This window comes from Schistocerca serialis, chromosome 6, assembly GCF_023864345.2.
Source record: "Schistocerca serialis cubense isolate TAMUIC-IGC-003099 chromosome 6, iqSchSeri2.2, whole genome shotgun sequence".
Classification (NCBI taxonomy): Eukaryota; Metazoa; Arthropoda; class Insecta; order Orthoptera; family Acrididae; genus Schistocerca; species Schistocerca serialis.
Genome location: NC_064643.1, coordinates 371,267,972 through 371,273,278, shown reverse-complemented (window position 1 = coordinate 371,273,278; position 5,307 = coordinate 371,267,972). Strand labels below are relative to the sequence as shown.

General features: G+C 45.0%; 1 non-coding gene across 1 annotated transcript; it reads left to right on the top strand.

Moving 5' to 3' along the window:
* The first annotated feature begins 892 nt into the window (after window positions 1-892).
* Trnas-cga (transfer RNA serine (anticodon CGA)) lies at window positions 893-967 on the top strand. Its single transcript has one exon. It is a non-coding gene; the product is annotated as a tRNA-Ser (tRNA).
* The last annotated feature ends 4,340 nt before the right edge of the window (window positions 968-5,307 follow it).

Below are 5,307 nucleotides of genomic sequence, written 5' to 3'. Positions count from 1 at the left end.
GAAGCGCCAAGAACCGCTCGGCCACACAGGCCGTACTAATACTACATATACGTCTTAATTTGAGGACGAAATTTCTGAAAACGTATGTCTGGAGCACAGCATTGTATGGCAGTGAGACATGGACAATACCAGGAGAGAAGATAATGGAAGCATTTGAGACGCGGTGCTACAGAACAACTTTTAAAATCAGGTAGACTGATAAGGTAAGGAATGAAACTTCCTGGCAGATTAAAACTGTGTGCCGGGCCGAGACTCAATCTCGGGACCTTTGCCTTTCGTGGGCAAGTGCTCTACCAACTGAGCTACCCAAGCACGACTCATGCTCCGTCCTCACAGCTTTACTTCTGCCAGTACCTCGTCCTCTACCTTCCAAACTTTACAGAAGCTCTCCTGCAAACCTTGCAGAACTAGCACTCCTGAAAGAAAGGATACTGCGGTGACATGGCTTAGCCACAGCCTGGGGGATGTTTCTAGAATGAAATTGTCACTCTACAGCGGAGTTCTGCAAGGTTTACAGGAGAGCTTCTGTAAAGTTTGGAAGGTAGGAGAAGAGGTACTGGCAGAAGTAAAGCTGTGAGGACGGGGCGTGAGTCGTGCTTGGGTAACTCAGTCGGTAGAGCACTTGCCCGCGAAAGGCAAAGATCTCGAGTTCGAGTCTCGGTCCGGCACACAGTTTTAATCTGCCAGGAAGTTTCATTTCAGCGCACACTCCGCTGCAGAGTGATAATCTCATTCTGGAAACATTCTCCAGGCTGTGGCTAAGCCACGTCTGCGCAATATCCTTTCTTTCAGGAGTGCTAGTTCTGCTAGTTTCGCAGGAGAGCTGTAAAGTTTGGAAGGTAGAAGAAGAGGTACTGGCAGAAGCAAAGTTGTGAGGACGGGGCGTGAGTCGTGCTTGGGTAGCTCAGTCGGTAGAGCACTTGCCCGCGAAAGGCAAAGGTCCCGAGTTCGAGTCTCGGCCCGGCACACAGTTTCAATCTGACAGGAAGTTTCATATTAGCGGACACTCCGCTGCAGAGTGAAAATCTCATTCTGAAGGTAAGGAATGAGGAAGTTCTCCGCAGAATCGTCGAGAAAAGGAATATATGGAAAACTCTGACAAAAAAAAGGGACAGGATGATTGGACATCTGTTAAGACGTCTGGGAATGACTTCCATGGTACTAGAGGAAGCTGTAGAGGGTAAAAACTGTAGAGAAAGACAGATGTTGGAATACATCCAGCAAATAACTGAGGACGTAGGTTGTAAGTGCTACTCTAAGATAAAAAGTTTATCACAGGAGAGGAATTTGAGCGGGCTGCATTAAACCAATCAGAAGACTGATGACACTCTCCAAAAATGTGTGAGAGAGCGAGAGAGAGAGATAGTTTTATGGCATTTTGCCTTGTTGATATCCACATGAGATAAACTGTTCGTGGCTCATTACGTACCACGACCAACTGCATCTAAATGAAATACATCATATTAATATTACTGAACGATTAATCGAAATAGTGTTGACACAAATGTTGTGGACAAAGGGGATCGGATCGATGCTAGTGGCACAATTTAACAGCAGTACTGTGACTGTGGATTGATGCCAGAGCTGCAAAATGGCTTAGAGTGGCAACAAACAATCTATATAGTGCGTTGGTCATAGAACAGAACTTATCAATACAGGAAATTATGGTAAAAACTGCATATACTCCTAATGACATACAGTGCACAAGCTATGATGAGAAGAATCCTCCGAATTCCGTTGAGCGTGGGAGAATCCGGAGAAGTAATTTTTACAGAATTTTTCTACGCATATAGAGTTTTCTCGCATTGCGCAACGTGGTTCGATGAGGGTACAGTGACTTCAGTAACGGACAGGTCTTGCATCGGAAACAGGGACTCATCTTTCAGCGAGACGGCCGCACGATGCGTCTCCTGTCTCACACTTCCCGTATAGAAGTGACCGCTCGGTTTTCTTCGGTGGTTGGCTTCAGAGGTTCATCTGGACAGGGTCCCTCACGATGCCCCAAATGGTGTTCAGGTTGTCTCCTCCTACACGAATGACAATTTTTTCTTTTTAAGTTTCTTGCTAATCTCGGTTTTGAACGTGGTCTTTGACTGACATGGTCTTTGTATTTACCCCCGACATTGTATGTAACTACCACTGACTGGGCGGTTATAACGAAATTCAGCTATTCGCGAGGGTTTAGTATGGCCTGTAATTATCGTACTGAAGGGAGACGTGGTAGATATGCCGATGCGTTAATGCGGAACTGATTTACGCTGGGAAAAAAATTAGTTCAAGTTGTAGCCACCAGATGCAAATGTGCAAGCACAAGCTATACAAGTACATATAAAAAACAAAAGGAAGTATATTACAAAGGAAGACACTGATTTTTATTTGTTTGTTCACTTGCATCTTGGGTCACAGCGAGAGCCTCGGATCGCTAACTAGAGTGCGATCCTAAAGAGCACTCTGCTGTAATGTGGTAGAAGATCTGTCTGTAGGCACCACGTTGAAATTCTGTTGAAGCTGTCATTTACCCACCGATATAACGAGTCCGCACATCTGCAAGGTTTGTTTTAAACTAAACTGTCCGTTTGGTGTTGTAGTGGGAAGAGAGTTGGCTTACGTAAACGACTGCGGGTCTGCGGATGGCGCCATCAAACCGTGCATACACTTTGGGATAGTTTTCCTCGGCGTCTCACGGGTGATCGTCGCAGTGTGGCGCAACTGTCTGCCGTAGAAACTTCTCATGCAGTGAGTATCGGCGTCGCGCGTGCGCGGTCTCCAGTCAAAACATCGGCAGGCGCACGTCCTTCTGCTTGTGCAAGACCGTATACGATCTACGGCAGCGTCCTTGGACCACTTCTACATACAATGGTTACGATCGACTTCCCAAAGATGCCAGGTATCGAAAATCGTGCTCTACCCAGACGACTCTTTGCTCTATATCTGCAGCATGAGCGCCTGCCTACCAGCCATAAACATTTGAGACTCTGCCATGCCTTAGGTAAAGACAGTACAGTGGTGGTGTTGCATACACGTAAATGAATATTAAATGATGCGTGGTGAGACTCCACCGTATGCTTTCAAAGAGATAACAATGTTCAATAAAGAATTAATTGAACCGGCTGCCCTCTCTGTTACTGCTTCTCTATCTCTAGATGAAAGCTAGCTTACCCGAAGAGTTTCTGTCATCTGAACGGTGGTATTAGCGAAGATCGAACCTACAGCGGGTGTTTCAGTCGTAGGAAGTTATAGAATAAGGTACAGGGGGGACGCCACAAATAGGTTAACATCAGTCCACGGTTCTGGATTACTCGTTGTAGTCATAGTCCTTCACGGGAATTTCAAGATACAGCAGAGAAATTTTCAAGCGTGAAATAAGTATTCGTCCACCCCTAGAGCAACTGTTCCAACCTGCGGGTAATTATCCCCTGAAGGGTGAAACGAAATTTTCTGAGAGGCTTAAACTAAACAACTCGAATCTTTTTCAGGCAAGAAACTAAATTATTTTCTAAAGATCATCACCATTATAACAATTTTTTAAGACTCCAATATACATTATATGTAATCAATAATTACTCTTTCTCAGTTAGTTGCGTTAATGCGGAGGAGGTTACAGGTTCCTCATATTGTCCATCCAGCACAGACACATGTTGTGTTTCATTCCGTACATTGCTGATTATTAAAGTGAGACCTATACTTAACAAATGATGAATATCTCAAAAAAACAGTCTTCTCCAAGTTGCACATAGTACCTCCAGTAGTCCAGAAATTGGTTCGTAAACTCGCTTCGAAACAGATAGCTGGATACGTGAATTAATTGATAGCACGACACGGCAATGACTACATAGCAGCTACATCACAGTTTTATTATTATTATTATTATTACTATTATTAGAGACGTTAGACACAAAGCATTAACAGCCCGAAGTCGTCCAGTTTCTACGAGATCAGAAGTAAAGAGTGCAGCAATGATGTGATTTGCGAACAGTAAGTACAGTGCACACATATGAACTTGGTTGATTTTAAATGAGGTTGCAAATGTGCAGGTCAAGCAAATGCTGCAATAGCGAGGAGTAATGCAGGCGAAGTATGTTTTGTAATAAGTGTGTACTCCCGCTGTGGATAGTTAGCTTTCTTTTCTGAGAAGCAGTTGTGAGTAGTACTTGCGATGCACTACAGATTCCTTCGTCTTTCATTCTAAATCAGACAACACACACATATGCACACACACACACACACACACACACACACACACACACACACACACAAAGTAAACATCATTGATCTTTCATTACTTCAAAAATAAAAGCGCTCAACGAAAGGCTTTCATTCTACAGCTTACTTAGGTGCAAATGTTGTGGTAATGTTGGGGCGTCGGGGGAGGGGGGGGGGGGCAACAGAAGGCAGGGAAGGCAGGGGTGGGGGGGGGGGGGGGAGGGCGGAGGTACCAGCTAATGTCTGATTGTGCTCAGGGGTAACGATCTAAGAAAGGTTGGGAACCACTATCCTAGAGAATCCTAACTAATAATATGTGGTACACCACCTTAAAGGGAACGTGGAAGACATTGTCGACCAAGAGAGACACGAGACGCGAAAGCGAAGTGTGTCGAGTGCGGGCATCTCTTAAGCAGGCAGCATCGGTGAGTAGTGTGCAGCGAGCTCGCAGAGAAAACCGCGAGCGCACGTAATTACGGCGATCGTGGGAGGACTGCGCATACTGAAGTCGCGACCGCATTCTTGCCGGTGTCATTCTACATACGAGTGACTACAAAGCAGTAGTGGCCAGTTCGTGTTAAGCAAAGATGGCAACAACTTCCGTCCCAATTCTTTCTTGCGATTTGACGCCAAACAGTACCGTCACAATTTTGATGAGAATGGGGCCGGAGAGCAAATCAGTCCTCCTGCTTTTTAGGTAGACTGTTGGGGAAAGCTTCTGGCCTTTAGGTTGGCTGTTCTGCGGTGGCACCAGTCTGTCACTCCCACAAAAAAAGTTCATCCTCCGTGGTAGTGAGTCTGCAACGCCAGTTAGAACGAAACGGCTCCTTTCTTTAACAATATACGCAACTGATGATGGTCGAAGTAGAGAGGATATAAAATGTAGACTGGCAATGGCAAGGAAAGCGTTTCTGAAGAAGAGAAATTTGTTAACATCGAGTATAGATGGAAGTGTCAGGAAGACATTTCTGAAAGTATTTGTATGGAGTGTAGCCATGTACGGAAGTGAAACATGGACGATAAATAGTTTGGACAAGAAGAGAATAGAAGCTTCCGAAATGTGGTGCTACAGAAGAATGCTGAAGATTAGATGGGTAGATCACA